The sequence below is a fragment of the Trichosurus vulpecula genome, chromosome 5, assembly GCF_011100635.1.
Source record: "Trichosurus vulpecula isolate mTriVul1 chromosome 5, mTriVul1.pri, whole genome shotgun sequence".
NCBI lineage: Eukaryota > Metazoa > Chordata > Mammalia > Diprotodontia > Phalangeridae > Trichosurus > Trichosurus vulpecula.
Window position 1 is genome coordinate 223,813,305 of NC_050577.1, and position 25,264 is coordinate 223,838,568.

Sequence of the window (25,264 nt, forward strand, 5' to 3'; positions counted from 1 at the left end):
ATCTCTTTTCTCTTCTTGGGTTTCATTTTCTTGCCAACTCTTTTTGTTTGTCAAAATCTAGATATACAGATGATGCCCCATTGTAGGGAAAGTGGAAGTAGATTAAGACTTGAGAACTGCCTTCTCACCATCATCCACTGTCCTTGGCCCAGAAACTACAAGCACTGGTCCTATCCTTTCTTTGACCATCCTACTCTGTTCTACATCTTAAAAGTTTTTATTTTAATTTTTAAAGTAGCTTTTTTCTTGGGGGGGTATTTTAGGTATTTGTAACCAGCTTCAACTCATTCTGAGCTTTTTTTGCTCCTAACACCATAACTCACACTTTTATAATCATACTCAACTTCCTAACCTTTCTTCTGCCTTCTGAACATGTTATTTAAAAATCTAATACATTGGGCGGAGCCAAGATGGCGGCTGGAAAGCAGGGACCAGCCTGAGCTCCCTGCCGAGCCCCTCCAAAAACCTATAAAAAATGGCTCTGAACCAATTCTAGAACGGCAGAACCCACAGAACAGCAGAGGGAAGCAGGGCTCCAGCCCAGGACAGCCTGGATGGTCTCTGGGTGAGGTCTATCCCACACGGAGCTGGGACCTGGGAACGGAGTGGAGTAAAGCCCAGCCTGAGCGACTTGGACCATCCAGACCAGAAGCGGGGCGGAGGGGGCCCTAGCGCCCTGATTCAGTGAGCTGCGGCAGTTACGAGACTTCTCAACCCACAAACACCAAAGACTGCTGAGAAGGTTAGTGGGAAAAGCTGCGGGAGTGGAAGGAGTTCGCGGTTCGGCTTCCAGCCCCGGGGGCAGCGGAGGTGGGGCAGCTAGGCTGCTGCTGCTTCCGGCTCCAGGCCCACCTGGTGGGAGGAATTAAGTGGCGGATCAGAGCAGGGGTGCACAGCCTGCCAAAGATCTGAGCCCAGTTCGGGTTGGGGGTCCTTGGGGAAGGAGCAGTGCTGGTGCGGCAGAGCTGGCACCTCCCCCCCAAACGTGGAACATAGAACTCTGTAGTCTACAAGCAGTCATACCCCACTAAAAAACTCAAAGGTCAAGTTAGTTGGCTGGGATTATGGCCAGGCAGCAAAAACGCACCGAGATTCAGTCTCAGACTCTGCATTCTTTCTGTGCTGACAAAGAAGACCAAAACATACAGACAGAAGAAACTAATAAAGTCAAAGAGCCTACAACAGAAACCTCCAAGAAAAACAGGAACTGGTCCCAGGCCATGGAAGAGCTCAAAAAAGATTTGGAAAAGCAAGTTAGAGAAGTAGAGGAAAAATTGGGAAGAGAAATGAGAAGGATGCGAGAAAACCATGAAAAACAAGTCAATGACTTGCTAAAGGAGACCCAAAAAAATACTGAAAAATACACTGAAGAAAACAACACCTTAAAAAACAGATTAACTCAAATGGCAAAAGAGCTCCAAAAAGCCAATGAGGAGAAGAATGCCTTGAAAGGCAGAATTAGCCAAATGGAAAAGGAGGTCCAAAAGACCACTGAAGAAAATACTACTTTAAAAATTAGATTGGAGCAAGTAGAAGCTAGTGACTTTATGAGAAACCAGGATATTATAAAACAGAACCAAAGGAATGAAAAAATGGAAGACAATGTGAAATATCTCCTTGGAAAAACCACTGACCTGGAAAATAGATCCAGGAGAGATAATTTAAAAATAATTGGACTACCTGAAAGCCATGATCAAAAAAAGAGCCTAGATATCATCTTTCAAGAAATTATGAAGGAGAACTGCCCTGATATTCTAGAGCTACGGGGCCAAATAGAAATTGAAAGAATCCATCGATCGCCTCCTCAAATAGATCCCAAAAAGAAATCTCCTAGGAATATTGTTGCCAAATTCCAGAGCTCCCAGATCAAGGAGAAAATACTGCAAGCAGCCAGAAAGAAACAATTTGAGTATTGTGGAAACCCAATCAGAATAACCCAGGATCTGGCAGCTTCCACATTAAGAGATCGAAGGGCTTGGAATGCGATATTCCGGAGGTCAATGGAGCTAGGATTAAAACCTCGAATCACCTACCCAGCAAAACTGAGTATCATGCTCCAAGGAAAAATATGGATTTTCAATAAAATAGAGGACTTTCAAGCTTTCTCAGTGAAAAGACCAGAACTGAATAGAAAATTTGACTTTCAAACATAAGAATCAAGAGAAGCATGAAAAGGTAATCAAGAAACAGAAATTGCAAGGAACTTACTAAAGTTGAACTGTTTTGTTTACATTCCTACATGGAAAGAGGACATGGATGATTCATGAGACCTCAGTATTAGGGTAGCTGAAGGGAATATGCATATATATATATATATGTTTATGTATATATATATATAAGTGAATGTGTATGTATATATATATCTATGTGTATATATATGTGTGACACAGGGTGAGTTGAAGATGAAGGGAAGATATCTAAAAGAAATAAAATGAAATTAAGGGATGAGAGAGCATCATACTGAGAGAGGGAGATAGGGTGAGATAGAATGGGGTGGATTATCTCACATAAAGGTGGCAAGAGGAAGCAGTTCTGTGGGAGGAGGGGAGAGGGCAGGTGAGGGGGGAATGAGTGAACCTTGCGCTCATCAGATTTGGCCTGAGGAGGGAATACCATACATACTCAGTTGTGTATCTTACCCCACAGGAAAGAAGAGGGAGGAAGAAAAAAAAATAAAAGGGGGGGGGTGATGGAGGGGAGGGCAGATGGGGGTGAAGGTAATCAAAAACAAACACTTTGGAAAGGGGACAGGGTCAAGGGAGAAAATTCAATAAAGCGGGATGGGTTGGGAAGGAGCAAAATGTAGTTAGTCTTTCACAACATGAGTATTGTGGAAGGGTTATACATAATGATACACATGTGGCCTAGGTTGAATTGCTCGACTTCTTAGGGAGGGTGGGTGGGAAGGGAAGAGGGGAGAGAATTTGGAACTCAAATTTTTAAAATCAGATGTTCAAAAACAAACAAAAAAAAGTTTTTGCATGCAATTAAAAAATAAGATACACAGGCAATGGGGCGTAGAAATTTATCTTGCCCTACAAGAAAGGAAGAGAAAAGGAGATGAGAGGGGAGGGGGGTGATAGAGGGGAGGGCTGACTGGGGAACAGGGCAACCAGAATATACGCCATCTTGGACTGGGGGGGGGGGAGGGTAGAAATGGGGAGAAAATTTGTAATTCAAACTATTGTGAAAATCAATGCTGAAAACTACATATGTCAAATAAATAAATTTAAATTAAAAAAAAAAAAAAGAAAAGAAAACCAGTTAAGCCAGACATACAGGCTTCAGGTGAACTGGATGACATATAAATTTGTCCAAATAGCCATTCCCACCTATAAGTTCTAGGGAGAATAGCAATTCTTGAGGTAATAAGGCTTATGATCATTTTTGAATTAAGCGTCCTGTGACTTTGTTTGCTCTTATTTCCAGTAAATTTCTCAAAATATAAAAAGTCATAAACCTTGTTCTCTTTGAGGTGATTAGTTCTGAATCCCTCCCTATACCATGAGATGAGATTAATGTGATATAAAGGTTTCCTAGATGACAGGCAGGGAAAGAAGATATATACCTAAGTTGGGGGAGGAGGGTGGTGGAGGAGATGAGGAAGGTGGAAAGTAACAAATAAGAAATGTAAAGAAAAATAATGCTGTTATTCATTTTTTCATTCAATAAACTTAATGAGCATCTGTAAAAAAAAAAAATCTAATACATTTCTTACAATTCATTGTCCTCTAAGACAGGGATAGGGATGGGGCTTTTGATTTTAATCCCCATTCCCTGTGACAAACTCCTTCGATCAAAGCAAGTTAGTACCTTCTCTGCAGCCCAGAGATTTAGATAGTTGCCTAGAGCACTGAGAAGTTAGGGGACTCATCCAGGGTCACACAGCCAGTGTGTGGTCAATGATGGGGTGTGAACCTGGATATCCTTTAATTTGTTTCAAACCACTATTTCTTTATTGTCCACTATCAAGTGGAAATTTATTATGAAATTCAAACTCAATTTCTTACTCTAGTACAAGGCCTCCTTAAAGGGCCTTCTTCACTTCTTTAAAGGATAGTTCTGTATTTGGACTTTATATCCCTTGTAATATAGCTACTTCCATGTGTCAGTTTCTTAATAAATATTTGTTCACTTGTATTGAATTGACTACTGCTCTCATCTCCAATGTAAGAACAAAACTTGAAATTGAATCTTCAGAGTCAGCTTGCAAATGGCAAGAAAACCAATATGCCTCATTATAAATATTAGTTCTTAAAATTAGTTTGTAGGCAATGAGGTGCACAGTGGCTAGAAAACTGGGCTTGGAGTCAAGAAGACTCATCTTTGTGAGTTCAAAGCTGGCCTCAGACACTTACTAGTGGTGTGACCCTGGGCAAGTCACTGAACCCTGTTTGCCTCAGTTTCCTTATCTGCAAAATGAGCTGGAGGAGGAAATGGCAAACCACTCCAGGATCATTTCCAGGAAAACCCAAAATGGGGTCATGAAAAGTCAGATACAAGTGAAAAATAGCTAAACAACCTAATCAAAAATAGTATGCACATTATCCATCTCCATTATGAACACACGGTGAACTCTCATATGTGAGTCATTTTGAGGCATGCCCAACACAGAAAGGACTTTGAGGAAACAAATATATGCTGAATCATTTAACTTCTTTGGCTGTCAATTTCCTCATTTATTAAATGAGAAGGATGAACCTGGTAGTCTTTTGTGCTAAATCTATGATCCTATGAATCCTCCATCCTATGTGTGTCCTAGGGTCTATGTTAATAATAAGCACCTGACCACAAAGAATTTACAGCAAATCCTAAAGAAGTGTTCAGTTCTTGAAAAAGAAAATGTTAGTTTAAATAACTGAACATTTTCTATAAAACAGATTTTTTATTATGTTTAGAACAAACAAAAAAAACTTTATACATATTAGTGTTTACATTCAAAAGAAATCTTGAAAAATCTAGGCATACAAACTGCTTGGAGAAAAGCACTCCATTTCATTCTGTTTTTGTACCCCCACATGCAGCACAGATCCTTGAACATTAACTATTAGTGAAACCATTGACTATTAATCTATTAACTAACGTTAATTAAAAAGCCATTTTCATTTAATAGAATGGAGTGGAATTAAAACTAAACAACCCAAGGAAAACAAATAAATAAATATAGATAAAAACATTGTCTGTTGTATATGAGCACTGCTACTGAGAAAAAAGTGATAACCAAGCAATGAGAAATGTCTACTCTGAAGCTTCTATAAATATATAGCTTCTACAATATTCAGATCTTTTATTTAATTTGCATGTTATGTAACTTGACCGCAGAAGACATTTTGTGTGTAACCAGAAATGGAAGCTGCTAGCTAGTATCTTGACTTCAATTTATCATTGTTAGATATTAATTGAAATGGGTCATGTGCCTATAGGCATTCATAGGAAGGAAGAAAGGGTGGGATTAATCAGTTTAAAGGCCATAATTCAGGTGTACAAAGGTCACAAATGCGGAAAATATGTCATGCATGTAGTCATCAACAATAATTTGAGTGGAACATGTTCATTGCAGAAATGCTACAAGAACAAATCTAGGTGGACAGAGCTAAGGTGGCAGAGCATGGGCAGCAACTCAGTTGAATTCTTCCAACTTTAAAATAATGCTACAATCTGAATTCTGGAGTAACAGGACCAACAAAAATTCAGAGTGAGACATTTTTCCAGCCCAAGACAACTTAAAAGGTGGTCAAAGGGGCAGCTAGGTGGCGTGGTCAGTAGAGCACCGGCCCTGGAGTCAGGAGTACCTGAATTCAAATATGACTTCAGACGCTTGACACATGTACTAGCTATGTGACCTTGGGCAAGTCACTTAACCCCAGCTGCTCTGCCAAAACAAACAAACAAACAAAAACAAACAAAAAAGTGGTCAGAAGGAAAAGTGTGTCACACTGCAGTGGTGGTGGGCCCAGAGCATAGAGCAGGCCAGCCACTGTCACCATAACACCAGTAGAAGCATTGGAGGTGGTTATGATAGGAAAAGCAGCAGCTTCCAGAGCTCTCAGTCCACAGACTGTGAAGGTGTCAGAAGGAGATTACAGTTGTCCCTTTCCTGGCAGTGGGTGCGGGACTCTGTTTCATTGTCCATACACACATGTGGGTCATAGTTTCAGGGGAAAGACTAGTGCTTGCTGCCACAAGAGAGCAAGGGTTGGAGTCACAGTTCCAAGACCAAAAGGAGTGATAGTGTTTGTGGCTGAAGGAGAGTGGGCGATCTGGTCACCATTCTGGAGCTAAGAGGAGCACTTACATTGTAGCTGCAGAGGAACGAGGTCCCTTGCTGAGTAAAGACCAGACCACAGTACATCAGAGCAGCAACCATACTTTTCTTTGGACCATACCACTTAAAACTACTGAAAATGTACAGACCCCAGACTAGCCAAAACAGCAACACAAAAAACCTTAGGCAAAAAAACAAAGAAAAAAAACTTGTTCCACCTTGGGAAGAAAGTCAAACTTTAACGTAAAAGTTAAAAACCAAGAAATAGCATGGGAAAATGAGCAAAACAACAAAAAGAACTTCACCGTAAAAATATATTACAGGGGGCAGCTAGGTGGCACAGTGAGCAGAGCACCGGCCCTGGAGTCAGGAGGACCTGAGTTCAAATTCGGCCGCAGACACTTGACACACTTACTAGCTTTGTGACCTTGGGCAAGTTGCTTAACCCCAATTGCCCTGCCTTGCCCTTCAAAAAAGAAAAAAAGAAAAAAGGTATATTACAGTTTCAGGGAAGACCAAGATGTAAACTCATAAAAAAGATAACAATGTCAAAACCACTACAAGTAAAGCCTCAAAGAAAAAAATAATAAATTGGACACAAGGCCAACAAGAATTCCTGGAAGACTTTAGAAAAGATTTTAAAAATCAGATAAAAGATGTAGAGGAAAAAATCAGGAAGAGAAATTAGAGTGATACAAGAAAATTGTGAAAAGAGAGTCAAAAGTTTGGTAGAAGAGGCACACAAAAGTACTGAAGAAAATAACACTTAAAAACAGATGTGGCCAAATGGTAAAAGAGGCACAAAAATCCATTGAATAGAAGAACTCCTTAAAAAACAGAATGGACCAAATGGAAAAAGAGGTACAAAAGCTCATTGAAGAAAATAATTCCTTAAAAATTAGAATTAAGAAAGTGGAAGAAAATGACTCTATGAGACAGCAAGAAGTAAAACAAAATCAAAAGAATGAAAAAATAGAAGAAAATATGAAATATGCAGTTGGAAAAACGGCTGACTTGGAAAACAGATTGAGGAGAGACAATTTAAGAATTATTAGACTAACTGAAAGCCATGATCAAAAAAAAATCTAAACATAGTATTTCAAGAAATCATCAATAAAAGTTGTCCTGATTTCCTAAAACCAGAGGGTAAAATAGAAACCAATCACCTCCTGAAAGAGATCCCAAAATGAAATCTCCCAGATTCCAGAGCTCCCAAGTGAAAGAGAAAATACTTCAAGTAGCCAGAAAGAACGAATTCAGGTATTATGGAGCCACAGTAAGGATCACAAAAGATTTAACAGCTCCCATATTAAAGGAGTTAAGAGTTTGGAATAAATGTCTAAGGGCAGATTTGAACTTAGGTCTTCCTGACTCTGGGCCCAGAGGTTCATGTTCTGTGCCACCTAGCTGCCCCAAATACAAACTAGTTGAAACAGTTAACAACTTTAGAAAAGTTGCCAGGATATAAAATAAACCCACACAAATCATTAGCATTGCTATATCTTACCAACTAGGCCCTTTGGGCATAGTTCCAAATTGCTCTCCAGAATTGGATTAGGTCTCAACTTCACCAACAGTGAATTGATGCACCAATTTTTCCACATCTCCTTCAACGTTTGTCATTTTCTTTTTATGTCATATTAGCCCAGAGGACTATAAAACTGTGCATGCCCTTTGATCCAGCAACACCATTGTATTGGACAGGTCTGTATCCCAAGGAGATACAATTAAAAAGAAAAGGACCTATACATACAAAAATGTTTATAGCAGCTCTTTTTGTGGTGGCAAACTTTTGAAATTGAGGGAATGGGGGGGGGGAGCCAAGATGGTGGCTGGAAAAAAGGGACTAGTGTGAGGTCCCCACCGAGTCCCTCCAAAAACCTATAAAAAATGGCTCTGAACCAATTCCAGAACTGCAGAACCCACAAAACAGCAGAGGGAAGCAGGACTCCAGCCCAGGACAACATGGATGGTCTGTGGGTGAGGTCTATCCTGCATGGAGCTGGGAGTAGAGCAGAGCAGAGCCCAGCGTGGGTGGCACGGAACAACCAGACCAGGAGCCGGGTAGAGTGTGCCCTAGCGCCCTGAATCAGTGAGCTGCAGCAGTTACCAGACTTCTCAACCCACAAACACCAAAGACAACAGAGAAGGTTAGTGGGAAAAGCTGCGGGAGTGGAAGGAGTTCAAGGTTCAGCCACCGCCCCCGGGGCAGCGGAAGTTGAGCAGCTACAGAAGTACAGCTGCAGTTGCTTCCAGCCCCAGGCCCACCTGGTGGGAAGAATTAAGTGGTGGATCAGAGCAGCAGTGAAGAGCCTGCTGAAGATCTAAGTCCAGTCCGGGTTGGGGGTTCTTGGGGAAGGAGGAGTGCTGCTGTGGCAGAGCTGGCGCATCCCCCCAAGCGTGGAACATAGTTCTCTTAACTCCACAAGCAGTCATACCCCAATGGAAAACTCAAGGGTCAAGTTAGTTGGCTGGGAATATGGTCAGGCAATGAAAATGCACCCGGATTCAGTCTCAGACTTTGGATTCTTTCTTTGGTGACAAAGAAGACCAAAACATACAGACAGAAGAAGTTAAAGTCAAAGAGCCTACACCAAAAGCCTCCAAGAAAAACATGAACTGGTCCCAGGCCATGGAAGAGCTCAAAAAGGATTTGGAAAAACAAGTTAGAAAGTAGAGGAAAAATTGGGAAGAGAAATGAGAAGATGCAAGAAAACCATGAAAAACAAGTCAATGACTTGATAAAGGAGACCCAAAAAAATGCTGAAAAATATACTGAAGAAAACAACACCTTAAAAAATAGACTAACTCAAATGGTAAAAGAGATCCAAAAAGCCAATGAGGAGAAGAATGCCTTGAAAGGTAGAATGAGCCAAATGGAAAAGGAGGTCCAAAAGACCACTGAAGAAAATACTAACTTAAAAATGAGATTGGAGCAAGTGGAAGCTAGTGAATTGATGAGAAATCAAGATATTATAAAACAGAATCAAAGGACTGAAAAAATGGAAGACAATGTGAAATATCTCATTGGAAAAACCACTGACCTAGAAAATAGATCCAGGAGAGATAATTTAAAAATTATTGGACTACCTGAAAGCCGTGATCAGAAAAAGAACCTAGATATCGTCTTTCAAGAAATTATCAAGGGGAACTGCCCTGATATTCTAGAGGCACAGGGCAAAATAGAAATTGAAAGAATCCATCGATTGCCTCCTCAAATAGATCCCAAAAATAAATCTCCTAGGAATATTGTCACCAAATTCCAGAGCTCCCAGACCAAGGAGAAAATATTGCAAGCAGCCAGAAAGAAACAAGGATAAGAATGCTTGGAATACGATATTTCGGAGGTCAATGGAGCTAGGATTAAAACTTAGAATCACCTACCCAGCAAAACTGAGTATCATGCTCCAAGGCAAAATATGGATTTTCAATAAAATAGAGGACTTTCAAGCTTTCTCAGTGAAAAGACCAAAGCTGAATAGAAAATCTGACTTTCAAACACAAGAATCAAGAGAAGCATGAAAAGGTAATCACAAAAAAAGAACAAGAAAAAGAAATTGCAAGGGACTAACTAAAGTTGAACTGTTTTGTTTACATTCCTACATGGAAAGATGATGTGTATGATTCATGAGACCTCAGTATTAGGGTAGTTGAAGGTTATATGCATATATATATATATATATATATATATATATATATATATATATATATATATATATATATGTGTGTGTGTGTGTGTGTGTGTGTGTGTGTGTGTGTGTGTGTTTATGTATATGTATATATAAGTGAATGTGTATGTACATTTATATGTATGTGTATACACACACACATATTATATATATATATATATATATATATATAGAGAGAGAGAGAGAGAGAGAGAGAGAGAGAGAGAGAGAGAGAGAAAGTGGACACAGTGTGAGTTGAAGATGAAGGGAAGATATCTAAAAGAAATAAAATCAAATTAAGGGATGAGAGAGGAATATATTAAGAGAGGGAGATAAGGAGAGATAGAATGGGGTGGATTATCTCCCATAAAGGTGGCAAGAGGAAGCAGTTCTGTGGGAGGAGGGGAGAGGGCAGGTGAGTGGGGAATGAGTGAATCTTGCTCTCATCAGATTTGGCCTGAGGAGGGACTACCATACATATCCAGTTGGGTATCTTACCCCACAAGAAAGAAGAGGGAAGAAGACAAAAAAGGGGATGATGGAGGGGAGGACAAATGGGGGTGGAGGTAATCAAAAACAAACACTTTCAAAAGGGGACAGGGTGAAGGGAGAAAATTCAATAAAGGGGCATGGATTGGGAAGGGGCAAAATATAGTTAGTCTTTCACAACATGAGTATTGTGGAAGGGTTATACATAAGGATACACATGTGGCCTATGTTGAATTGCTTGACTTCTTAGGGAGTATGGGTGGGAAGGGAAGAGGGGAGAGAATTTGGAACTCAAAGTTTTAAAAACAGGTGTTCAAAAACAAAAAAAAAATTTGCATGCAACTAGAAAATAAGATACACAGGCAATGGGGCGTAGAAATTTGTCTTGCCCTAGAAGAAAGGAAGGGAAAAGCGGATGGGACGGGAGTGGGGTGACAGAAGGGAGGGCTGACTGGGGAAAAGGGCAACCAGAATACATGCCATCTTGGAGTGGGGGGGCAGCTAGAAGTGGGGAGAAAATTTGTAATTCAAACTCCTGTGAAAATCAATGCTGAAAACTAAATATATTAAATAAATAAATTTAAAAAAAAAGAAATTGAGGGAATGATTGCCCATCAATTGGGGAATGGCTGAATGAGTTGTGGTGTATGATTGTGATTAAAGACTATCGTGCTATAAGAAATGACAAACAGGATGATTTCAGAAAAACCTGAGGAAACTTACATGGACTAATGCAAAATAAAGAGAGCACAACCAGGAGAACATTGTTCACAGTGGCAGTAATCTTGTATGGTCACTAATCGTAAATCACTTAGCTCTTGGGCTCATTCTGGATATTGGCTTCTTGCTGTAGGACATGGGCCTTGCTAGGAGAATTCAGTGAACTCTACTGATTAGTTCCCAGAGACTGGGGTTGCATCACAATTTATTGATGACAAAGAGTCCGGAGTGGGGGTGCTCTTCTCAGAAATCCCTATCCTCTCTGTGAACTATAAAACTCAGCTGTAGAAAGTGATTTGCATCTTTGGACTTTTCTCTATTTTCACAAGCTTTCTGTCCTTTGATTTTCTAGCATAGGTCAGAGGCGATTTCTTTTCCCTCTTCCCCCAGCATGTACAAGATGCTATAAAGAATTTAAAGAAGAGTAAAATGCAGCTATATAGTCTATGAATTTACAATCCAGTAGGAGGGTAATTTGATTATATAAGCATCTAAAGGTAACAATAATAATTCATAGTTATATAGTGCTAAGTTGCTTAGTTATCAGTTTACTTCCAGAAATTCAATTATGATTTTATCATTATACAGATGAGGCAACTGAGGCTTGGAAAATCTCAGTTAGCTACTTATGATCACAAAAGGTACAATGGTAATATGAGGATGGAAGAAAAACATAGTATAATGGATAAGAGTGCTGTATTTGGAGCCAGAGGACCTGGGTTCTGGTCTTAGCTTTGCTATTTATTACCTGGATGACTGTAAGCATAGCACTGAACCTTTCTAGTCTCAGTTTCTCCATCTGTAAAATGAATGGGTTGGACTAGATGAAACTTGAGGTCTCTTCCAGGTCTCAATCTATAAAATTATGAAATATAGGACTGAGGGTATCAAAATAGTTATTCATTTGACCTGGGCCTTGGAATATGTATAGGACTTCAATAGATAAGGGTGTATAAAAAGGCATTGCATGAGAAGAAAACATACGATTAATAGGGTGTAGTTAAGGAAATGGAACATTTAAAAAAATGAGTAGTGGTCCATTTATCTAGACCAATGGTGTCAAACTCAAATAGAAAACGGTGCCAATAAACTGTCCATAAGGATCCCTATGGGCTGCATATTGACTTGGAAAGTCACTTATTAACATCTATGTTCTATTGTATTTTTATTTATTTTGTTACAAATTTCCCAATTACATTTTAATCTGGTTCTGGCCATGTTTGAGAGTGTTGAGAATTTATGTGTTTGACATCTCTTATCAAGAGCATAAGGGAATGTAAGAAAAAAAGTATGAGATAAAGCAATAAAGATGGTTCGGGGCCATATCAAGGAGTTATGAAGTTCTTCGAGTACTAGATATTGAAATATGGATTTTAATCTGCAGGCAATGGGAAACGATTACTGTTTTTGAGTAGGGGCAAGATTGAATTAGAAGACTGAGTCTTCCACGAGCTTTGGAAAATTAGTCTAGCAGCCATATAAAACAGATGACTGCGGGCAAGAAGACTAGATAGGGCTTTTACTGCACTAGTATAGGCAAAGGTATAATGAAAAAATATGAGAAAATGACAGCAGTAATAATGGACCAATGGAAAAGTTATTGAAGTAGCAAAATTTCCAGGACTTATTAGATATGATTACTAAAGGATTTTTTTATTGATTTATTTAAGGCAATATGGCATAGTAGTACAGAAGGCCAGTCTCAAACCCAGGAGCACCTGGGTTCAAATCCCAACTTTGACACATGTTGGGTGTAGGATCCTGGGCAAGTCATTTTAATATCTCAAAGAACTTTAATATTGCTACAAAAGATCCTTGAAGTGATTGCATTCATTAACATTAGTTAATATATCAATCAAATATCAACTTAATATGTAAAATGCCTTGTAAAACTTGAGCATCTATATAAATGCTAGATATGATGATGATGATGATGATGATAATGACGACCACGATGATGATGTTAAATCATTTACAAAGGAGAATGGAGGCATACGCTAAGTTCTGCCCTATTTTTATTGGAGGAAGCATTGTTCAAGAAAATATAGAACCATAGTTCTTAAAGTTAAAGGGAATCATAGTGATAATTTAGTCCACACTCTCATTTTATCTATCATGTAACTGGCCACAGAGCAAGTGAAGAGACTTGCTCAAGTTTACATAGGTAGTAAGATGCACAGCTTGGATTATATTCTAGTTTGTATGATTCTGAATCCAGTTTGCTCGTTTTTTTTAAAAACCCCTAAAAGGCACCATAGAACTAAAGTTAGGAGTCATCTAGTTCAATTCGTTCATTTTACAGGTGAGTAAACTGAGGTCTCAAGAGACTTACCCAACATTACGGATGCCACTACTCAAAGACAGGTCCTCCGACTTGAAAGCCAAATTGTCATGATTGAAAAAGTTTGCTATAATTGATGATAAGAATGCTCATTATTCATACCTTAAGAGAAAATGAAGAATAAATAAATGTTATCTTTCATTTTAAGTTAGTATATAGCATTTGAAGTCATTTGCCAATGATAATCTCACAAGTGTCAAACTATGTGAAATAATAATGAATGTGCAAACTTAAAAGACTTGTTAAGTGACTTGCTCAAGGGCATCGGTAGGAAATGTCACTGATTGAAGGTCATAGAATATCTTTAGAATTGGAAGGAACCTTAGAGTTCTGTTAATTCAACCTCTTTATTTTACAGATGTTGAAACTAAGGTTCAGAGGGAATCCATGACTTGAGCCGGGTCACGCAGGCAGTAATTTTCAGAGTTAGGTGTCTTAGAGTACAGAGAAAGTGGAAGCAAATGATTCTATGAGACAACAAGAAGTTATAAAACAAAATCAAAATAATGAAAAAACGGAAGAAAATGTGAAATATTCAGTAGGTAAAACAACTGACTTGGAAAATAGATTGAGTGTGACTTGAGCCGGGTCACACTGGTGGTAATTGTCAGAGTCACATCTGTACTCTAAGACACCTGAGAGACTGGAAGTCAGGAGTGTGAGAGAAGGCAGCTTTGGAGAAGATTGTGTATTTTGTCTTCTTGTTGTTTGATGACTTTCTGATGCTCCAGTGCTTACTATTTTATGCAAAGTGTTTTTGTTCTTGTTAGAATATGATAATCACAATATGCTGAATCACCACCATACTCACAAGCAATGAAATGAACTGAAATGTTTATTCTTTTCCTGACGTCTCCAGTTGTTACTCCCTTTCCCACAAATTTCATCACATTTCTTTTGCATGTACTGATTCTGTATATACTTAGATATGGACTTGTTATCTCCCCGATAGTGTAAGCTTTTTGAGGATAGGGATGTTTCTGGGTGGTCGTTTTTGTTCTTTCATATCCCCAGTACCTAAAGCAATGCCTAGCATATAATAGCAAGATACATTTATAATCTTTGGTCTAAAAGGCAAGCACGTAAGGGGGGTTTGGAGATATTGCTTTTAAATTGATACATACCCCAATGTACCATGAATATGGGGCAGTTTTTCAGGAGGCTTATAATTGATGGCATTATAAGTGCTACAGAAATATTTGCCAAATCTGACTTTGCTTGGGAATGTATGAACTTTTAGAGGGTGAATATGAAAATGTAATTTGGAGATAGGATATAAAGGAAATGGAATTATAAATAATATCCACATGTATACATATTTCACTGAAATACATAATAATAAATGAAAATGCATATTACATGTGCTTTGATCCCAAGACCCTTGAGTTGACTCCTAGGTAATTGCTACACTTCTTAGTTTTAAAAGCTTTCCCAAAGTTTAGTGGATGTTGAAAAATGTATGCATGTATATCCATACATATATGCATATATATTATATATGCAATGATAACAAAATGCTAGAAAAATATTACAATATAGGAGCTGGCCAATAAGGACTCAGTTCTTAGAGCATTCATGCATCTGTCTGTCCTCATCGGTCTAGACAGAGCATGTAAATATTTCCTGCCTTATTTCAATCAAAAACATGGATGCTTGGTGAGCCTGCTTCCTGCTATGAATGATTGAAAGTCACTTTGGTAAAGAAAAGTCTTCTGATTGGCTGAGGAGTGAGAATTGAGACTATATTTAATAAGTTCCAGAGGATGATTTCTCACTCTTTCCCCTGGAATCTGTCAAGTGAGGAAGTTTACTGGGAGCTGCTTGTTGGGAAAAGGCAGTAAGCCTTGTCTCCCATTTGGCTGCTGTATGTGTCCATTAAAGCATGGCATCACTGTCTTCTGGATTTCTTTTGGGTTTTTGTCTTTCCTAAATATCAATGAATGAATATTTAGAGATGAAATTGACCAGGCCCTGATCTTGCAAATTTTGAAACTTCAGAAGAGCTATCAGAGATATCCTTAGCAACTGGGAGTTAGTAGCAGAGACCACTGAATCCAGTAGCAGTTATGGCGAGACCCAAGTACAGCAGGTAAACAATCTGCTTGAATGACCCCAGCTAATGAATGGAGCCATGTATCTACCTTGACACTATACCCCTAAGTAAACTTGATGGATATTCTGTGAAGGGGACAAAAGCAGACACAAGGTACTTTTTGGCTTCCCATGTTCACTACATGTAAACTCCATTACTTTTGTGTTTTAAATTTGTGTGCCTCCCCACCCTACCTTTCCTGGGATTGTGTTGGAAGGAAGGGTTATAAACTCTACCCTTAGCATACTTTCCCAGTAAACTCCTTTTTATAAAAACTAATTTATTTCAATTGTATATTTGATATGAGGGGAGGAGGAAGGAGGAGCCACATCAAATGAGGGTTCATGAGTGATAATGCTAGAAGCAACATTCCTGACCTCCACCCCACCCCCCAACACCCTGTGATACTCCTAGACTGCCACTTGCTGGTTTGAGTAGAGGTTGTGAGAATGAGCCTAGAGAGGGGTTGCTGTATTGTCAGTATGTGGAATGCTTTCACTTGAAGCTCTGGATGTATTATCAATCACTAAATCTTAGAAAATTATGGAGGTCAGAAAGAAATAAGAAAGATGGCATCCAAGCTGTCCCAGGATTCTAATCTTCCAATTTGGGCCAAACTTATTTTCCCTTAGGGGCCTTCCAATTGGCTGACAACAAAACTATCCAAGCTATCAATTTTTGCTTGTTACTGAATTTTAGTAGGAAGCATTGCCATCAATGCTACGTATCCTCACCCCCATAACTGATTGATATGACAGAGAATGTGTCATAACAACCAGAATATTGAGCTCCTTTCTGCCTCTTGAGTAATTCCAATGGGCTCATTCTAGAACTAACTGCTCTCTCCCAACAGCTAATAATTATAATTCATTTTGCATGCATGTACTTAACACTTGAATTAATATTTGGAATGAAGATAGCACATCGCAGTTCAAAGCTGGCTTCAAGATTTGTCTTGCTTGGGTGCATCAGATGGCAAACAGTTTTAGTATCCATTCTCAATTCATTTAAAATTAAACCTCCTGCTCCCTTTTCCCCCTTTGGAGAAAACATTTTAGAACATCAAAACCTAACAAACCCTATCTATAGGTTCTGTGTGTGTATATAAATAAGCAAAGTGAGCTGAAAAACTAGTAATTATTCAAGGCATTTAGATAAGGTTGTTTGAGTCCTCAAACCTTGGAAAGCTTATTTTTTTTTGGAAGTAGGTTTCTACATATCCCTACATACTTATTTCATTTCTATCCATAATTATACCTGCAAATTACCAGGCTGAATGTTTCATTTTCTCATTTTATCTTGCATATGAAAGCATAAGCATCTATACACATACTGCATTAAAATCTGGATAATCATCTCATTTAAAAAATACAAGTCCGGTGTTCCCCTTTAAGAGGGGAGATATGTGCATTCTTAATTAGATACTCCTATAAGGATACTACATCCCTACCCTGAATTGTAAATTAGGAAAATAATATAATTGATAAAGAGTCAGAAGAGGCTTTGCAGGTCCTCTAATCATTGATGCATGGAATTAGAACTGGAAGCCATTTTGATGTCTTCTAATCCAACTCACTCATTTTATAAATGAGGAAACCAAGTCCCACAGCCTTTAGGTCTTTGGTACAAGGTGACATCAGGGTATGTAGCAGAACCTAGAATCAAACTGTGACCCTTGGAAAGATCATTGGCTCTAGGGAAAGAGGTTGTTGTTCAGTCATTTCAGTTTCAAAAAGGGTCTGACTTTTCATGACCCCATCTGGGGTTTTCTTGGCAGAGATACTAGAGTGGTTTGCCATTTCCTTCTCTAGCTCATTTTACAGATGAGGAAACTGAGGCAAATAGGATTAAGTGAATTGTCCAGAGTCACACAGCTAGGAAGTATTCCTGACCAAAAGGTCCAATGCTCTACTTATTGCACCATATACCTGAACAGGGTCAGAGGACCTGGGTTCAAATCCTTCCTTGGATGCTTACCACCTGTGAGACCTTGGACAAATTATTTAACTTCCCTAGACCTCATTTTCCTTATCTGAAAAAAAGGTTGAAATTCCCAGGTCCCTTCTGGTTCTAGATCTATGTGAATCATGACTCCAAATTTAGTGATCCTTTTGCCAAATCATGCACTCTCACCGTTAGTGGACTTTGGTATTTCAATGAGAATATTTCAAATGCAAATTTTCTTTCTAGTTACAAAATTATGTAGCAAGACACAAGATTAGAGATAGAGTTAGAAAGGAAAGCAGAGTTAATATACCCCAATCCCTCATTTTGCACATGAGGAAAAACTCAGGACCAGAGAGGTTAATTAATTTGCCCAGGGATAAATAGGGTAGTAAATGTCAGAGCTGGGAATTGGACCTGGGTCTTTTGGGTCCAATTTCATTGGTGTTTTCATAGTTCGGGATGTTTCCTTCTTTAATATGACAACGCTTATTAGCTTTAGGCATTCCCACTACTACATCCAAACTTCAAACCATTGAATGTATGTATCATATCATACTGTTGTCCATCATTCCTTTTTGAAGAAAACCTATGATATCATTGGGTAATGTCTTGACTTGTGTGTAAATGAATTTAAGTGAAGAAAAATGGAATTGGAATCGATTTTAGAACTCATCCAGTCCTACTTCCTCATTTTCTATATGAGGAAACTGAGGCACAGAGTGTTTAGGTGACTTGCTGAGGGTCCTTAGTGAGGTACAGAGCTGGCATTTGAGTTCAGGTCTGGTGTCTCTAAGCTCAGAAATTTATTCACCTGCACCAAGAAAAATGGACTTAAATAGCTAATGTGTGTGTGTGTGTGTGTGTGTGTGTGTGTGTGTGCGTGTGTGTGCGCGCGCATGTGTGTGTATATATATGTGTGTGCATGTGTGTTTATGTATATATATATATGTATATGTGTCTATCTATCTATTCATCTATCTAATACTCAGAGGCATCTGTGATCTCATAAATTTAAAATTTCTTTTTTATGATCCAGGTAACCACCCAGCCATGCCATTTCATCCCGTGTGACTCCTTTTCATCTAGACTGGGCATTTTCACTGGCTGACTCCCACGCCTACAACGTTCTCCTTCTTCATCTCTACTTCCTGAATTACTTGTATTTCTTCAAATCTCAGCTAAAATTCCACGCTCTACAAGAAGCCGTTTCCTTGTTCCCTTTAGCTTTATTGCCTTTCCTCTGAGATTATCTCCGATTTTTCCTTGTATATAGATAGCTTATACATTGTTGTTTGGATACTGTCTCCCCCTGTTAGACTGTGAACTACTTGAGGACGGGGTTGGTTTTTGTCTTTTTTTGTTCTTGGTGTATTCTCAAGGACTGCCTTGAATGTAGTAAGGGTTTAATAAATTCTTGTTAATTTGATTTAAATTGCCTGGGAGTCCACTCAACATGTTGGAGTCCTGCCTCATTTTCTCCTGAATTACCCTATCATCCCTTGACCTAGTCATGGACCCAGAAAACATGTAAGTGAAAAAGAAATTTAATTGTTATGTATACTTATCCTCTTAAAGGATAATTTCAGATTGAAGAAGAACAATCAGAAAGAAAAATTCATTGATGAGACTAAAAATAAATTAATGAGAGGCATCTAGATGATGCAGTGGATACAGTGGTAGACCCAGAGTCAGTAAGACCTGAGTTCAGATGTGGTCTGAGACCACATCTGTGTGTCCTTCAGGAGAAAGACAACATCAGTTTCATTATCGGTAAAACAAAGATAATTCTAGTACCTAATTCCAGAATGGTTGTGAGGATAAGATGAAATAATATTTGCAGAGTGCTTCACAAACCTTAAAGAACTGAATAAAGGCTAGCTATTAAAAATAGAATAAGTGAAATCAGTCAATCAATAATCATTTATTGGGTGTTTGCCAGGCGCTGTGCTTAGCATGAGGCACATTCTGACCAGTTGTTGGAAAGTGTTTTTCCTTTCACCCTTCGTCCTTAGAGAAGAGAAAAAATTATTTTCTAGATGAAAATATAATTTCTTCCCTCTGCCCCCCTTTTTAATACACAATACGCAGACGGGCAAGTTTTCATCTCACTCATTGCAGCTGAGTCTCAATGATTGTCTATGGTGAGGGATTGCTGCATACCTTGCTGCAGAAAACTGTGGAATGAATAAAAATGGCCTTGTTTGAGCTTTCTTCCTGCTCTCCCTCCCTGCTCTCAGGTGCCACCATCTGCCACAAAACCCATCAGAGAAGTCCTTGTAATCCTCTGTAAACACACGTTCACGTTTTATTTTTTGCCAGAGGCTGCTTGGAGGGACTATTTGATCACAAGTTTCCATGACTGCATCAAAAGGTTTTTTTTTTTTTAAGTGAATTAGCAAAAAAAAGTTCCTTAATGCTGATGATTCACTGCTAGAGGATCAGACATTAAAATGCATGATAATGGGTTCATGAAGCATTACATTACTGCACAGAGCTGTTTCATCAGCTCTCTCGAGAGCTTGTGTTAGCTTATTGTCAACCATCGAATCATATATTTGCTATGGATGGAGAATGTGTTCTAGGGGGAAAAGATTTAAATTTGGGAGCACAGTGTCAGTGATAGAGATCTCTATGAAACAGGGGGCTTTGTTGAAAGAGGTGAGTCAGTGAAGCTCTAGACGGCTCTGCTTTTGCCACCCTGTGCAAAGCAGAGAAACATTTCTGCATATCACAGAAAGGGTCCTAAAACACATGGCCCTCTGTATGCCTGGCAGTCTCTTTGAAAGAAAATGCCAGGGAGAGAATAGGAGGACCCCTGCTGAAAAGAACGAAGGTGTACAAGAGAGATATACTGGAATGCTCTGAGAGTTATATGCACTGACTCATAGGTGACCTTTTGCAAAATTGACTTTGGCAAAAGCCTGACTGCTGTTAGGTTGATGTAGCGGGTGGTATCACAATCTGTCATCTCCACTTGACATATCTTTTATTGAGGGGGACAAGTAGGAACCCCTTATTGGCTGAGGGAGAATTTTCTACTTACATCCCACACAGTGATTTAAAAATATACTCCTGGAATTTGACATTTACAGGCACATATTTAACCCTCTTAAACATTATGAGCTATGAAAGATGTTGGGGATTTTTTTTGGTTACTCATTGAATGGCAGAATCCAAAATACTTGTCCTTTGCCACTGGAGGGCTAAGGGAACCTCCCCATCATGTAAAATGGGTCAGAAAAAGTGGCAGCTCAAGTGAATAAAAACTTAACTTGTGGTATCTTATTTCTTTTAGTATTCTTCTTTCCCCAAATAACACAGGCTAGTTCATTATTTTGATGATATATTCTGAATGGTCCCCCTCACCCTGTGAGTTTCTTTTTTAAATTGTTTTTTAAAGTATATGAAGCTGTTTGCTTTGTTTTTAAAACAATTATCAATGAACTAGAAACTAATTAGTATGCATTCATTCACAGAAATTACATCCTCCCATTAGAAAAAAATACAGTCCCAGACCCCATGGTTTTAAAATATTCTCTAGCTATAGCTCTAGCTATAGGGGTTGATGTTACAAATTAAAAAAAATGAGATGAAAAGGTGATTGACATTTCAGGTGTTAATATATCTTTCACAAGTCAATCAATTAGCATTCGTACAGTTTGATACTGTACTATGTGCCAGGCACTGTGCTAGATGTCAGGGATATGAAGACAGAAACAAAACAAACCCTGATCTCCAAGAGGTTACATTCTAAGATTGGAAGGCAGCAGTGGTGGTGAAGGAGACAAGAAAACTTGTGTATTCTCAAGGTACAGGTGACCACAGTCAATCTTCATGTCATTGATGCTATATATTAAATGAATGAAAAATCATTTACTATGTGCCAAGAACTGTGATAAGGGCTGAGAATACAGGTATAGAGATAATCTCTGTTCTCAAGAAACTTCCTAATTCCTAATTCTAATAGAGGGAATCAACACACATAGTGGAATGTTGGCTAAGGCAGAGGGAAGTCACAGAAATGGAGAATGGATGCACAGTTCAACAGAATGGAAAAAAGAAATGGTACCACTGATGAATTTTCCAAGAAGAGGAGGTAAAAGGAGGATGTAGCAGGAAGATAGTGTGGTTAAGTTGCTAGAGACAACTAGGAAGCTCTCACCAATCACCACATCTTTATAAGTAGGGGTCAGATGCAAAATTAGATTATGTTGCTGATTCAAAGTTCTCTGTTAATATGTACTGGATAATGCTTTAGTCTTTGAATAATGATATTATGACCATTTTTATCTTAGAAAGTCATTTAAATAGCTTTTTTCCAACTTCTTAAAATCAACAGAATTCCATCAGAATTGAGAATAATGTTCTTTGAAAAAACCCTCTGGTTTTTAAATCATTGGTTCATTTAAAATACATAGATTTTAAATTGTATTCCTTACCATCTCAGAGAAGGGGAGGAAAGGGAGGGGTAGAATTTGGAACTCAAAAAAAGTTAAAAATTATTTTAACATGTAATTAGGGAAAAATAAAATGCTATATTAAATAAAATTTTAAAAATAAAATACAAAAGTTTGAAATAGGTTCAAATTATTTGTTCCAGAAAAAAAGACACACACTCAAGTGAATGCATTAATCAAATATCAGATTGCTGATCCAATTTTGTCAAAATGTAAGCTTTGGGACTCTGAATCATGACTGAGGATACTCGCTGTCTTTATTTACATGAGAATTCGATTCAAATCGAGTCAATTCAACAAAATTTAATAAGTTACTGCTATGAGCAAGTCATTGTGTTTCCTGCTGTGGATACAAATACAAAAATTCAAACAGTTCCTGCCTGTAATTTATATCCAAGTAATTTATATTATAGGGGGAATACACACATACATATTAGTAGATAGTAACAAATGCAATATGTGAATAGAGTAAGTAAAAAGCTGTCTATTGCGGAGTGAGAGGACCCTTAACAAATAGGGATGGGGGGTAATAGGAGGGAGAACCTCAAATTAGAGGTGACATTTCAGATGAATCTTGAAAGGATTTAGAGATTCCAAAATGTGGAGGTGAGGAGGGACCATATTTCAGGCATGAGGGTACATCAGTACAAATTCAGAATCAGGAAAAGGAAAACCATCTATGAGGAGCAAAAGTAAGCTAGGTCATCTATTCTAGAACATTGCATGAATAAAGGAGTAGTATAAAATCAATGTGAAAGCTCATGCTGGGACCAGATTATGAAGAGTTTGAAATTCTAAATATAGGATTTTTATTTTATCCTGGAGTCAAAATGGAGCAATTGACAAAAATCATATATACTCATTTTATTTTTCAAAGAAATATCTTTTTAAGTTAATGTTATTTATTTGATAGACTAACTCTGAGAAGTGATTATTTGATTAGACAACTCTCAATAGTGTAATTTGGAAAAGTACTGGGTTCCGTTCATATCCATCACATTATAAATGTTTGGCTCTTATTCACTATTTATTAATTTGTAGCCTGATTTAAACACTGGTCTTTAATGTTTGTATTTAAATAGAATCTGTAATTAAAATAAACGAATGTTAAATCTGAAGTTTAAAAGAATTCTTTGGTAAAGTTTAATTGGAGTGATGTTAGGTTAGTAAAAAAAACAAAACACAACAGCTACTTCTAGTGTTCTTCATAGTCAGGCACACAGTTGCTCCTCAAAAGCTTGGTGATGGAGTCATTAATTTTGTGGGAGATGAGAATGGATGCTCTGTGAATTGACTTCTATTGGACATAGCATATGGATAATCACCAGTTTTCCTGCTCTTACATTTGGAACAAATCCTAGGTAAAAGGGTTAAATAAGGAAGGCTTGGTTTCAGTTTCCAAATCTCTTCTCTTTTCAGTATTCTTCCTTCTCTGTGGAATTTCTTTCAAGTGCTTATGGTCAACTAGTATTCTTCCCTTCCCAGATATATGCACCTATTCTCAGGAAAGGCTATAATAGATCACACTATTAGACTCAGAAACCAAGGAGACCATTGTTAAGATGGAATATACATCAAATGTAAGATGAAATATAGATCAAATGTCAGATGAACTATACATTAAATGTAAGATGAAATACACATCCAATATACACCAAAATATCTACAGAAGCACCTTTTTGTGACAGTAAAGAACGGGAAATGATGCAGATGTTCACTGATTGGGGAAACTATTGTACAAACTATTGGGGAAACTATTGTACATGAATTTGCTGTACTATAAGAAATGGCAAATATGATGAATACAGAGAAGCCTGGAATAGTCTACATGAAATGACAAAGAAGGAAGTAAGCAGAGCCATGAAAACAACATAGATGGTGACTATAACAATGTAAATACAAAGAACAACCATGAAACAATCAAAAGTGAAAGTAAAAAAATTGAAATTAAAAAAAATAAAAATTTCAACTGCAAAAAAGCCCATTATATTATTCCAGAATATAATCCTGCTATTGTTTTAGGGGAAAAAACTAGAATGTCATGTACTAGAAAAGAAAGCTATAGAACAGAAAAAAATAGAATAGAATGGGGTGGGATTGGATGGGATGGGATGACAGAAAGTAAGAATTGTAATGCACCTATAGGCCATCTACTCTAGCCCTCTCATATTATTTCAATTCAATTCAATGAACATTTATTAATGGCTTACTATGGTAATAAGCACTGTGCTAAATGCTGATGATATAAATAAATGAAAGGAAAAACAACCCCTGCCTTCAAGGGGCTTACAATCTAATGGGGGAAGAAAAAAAACCATGAAAGAAAACTGGAAATATTCTGTAGAGTGCAAACCAAGAAGAGTTGCTGATGGGAGGTGGAGAGTGGGGTGTAAAGTCCAGATCTCAGCTCTCCGTAAAGGAAAACTTTGGGAGGAGGTTAGTGCTCTAGCCTCCAGCCTTTAATTCAGAGAGAGCTGGGAAATGTTGGGTATCCCAAGTTGAATTAACCAGTCTGATGATGAGATTCCATGTGATCAGTTAATCCTGGGTAGAGCATCATGTTCCCCAAAGGTCCAAGCCAAACAGAGTGGCAGATAGAAAGTGGAGAGATTTCACAGAAAGGACATGCAGAGTGGTTATATGGTTTGCTCAAGGTTATATAACGAGTCAGTGGCAAAGCAGGGACTTTAATAGGAATCGCCTGATTTCTAGTCCAGTGCTCCTTCCACAGCCCTGGAAATACTTCCTTTCTAGACCACACTTAAAGAATGAACAATGATGGTTGTAAAATTCACCGCTTAGGACTAGTGAATCATTAGTGCAGTATAGACTGAAAAGGTGGAGAATCCTAAAAAAAGCCTGGGTGCTCTGAATGACAGAAGAATATAATCTCCTTAACAGTTTCCTTTTTTCTTTATTATTAATAAAAACAACAGGTGACATTTTGCGAAGTACTTTATATCCATTATCTTCTTTCATCCTCTTATAAGCTCTGAGAGGTAGATACTCATCGCTCCTATTTCACAGATGGGGAAACTGAAGCATAGAAGGGTTTAGTGATTTACTCAAGACCATATTGCTGGTAAATTCCAGATTAAGGAATTAAACTCACATCTCAGGATCCTAGATATAGAACTTGAAGGGACCTCCAGATCAGTGCCATCATTTTATAGATGAAAAAACTGAGGCTTGTCCAAGTCACACAAAAATTAAGCAGCAGAACAACAATTTGAACTCAGGTCTTCTGGGTCCAACACTGGATCCCAATAGCATGGGGCCAATGTC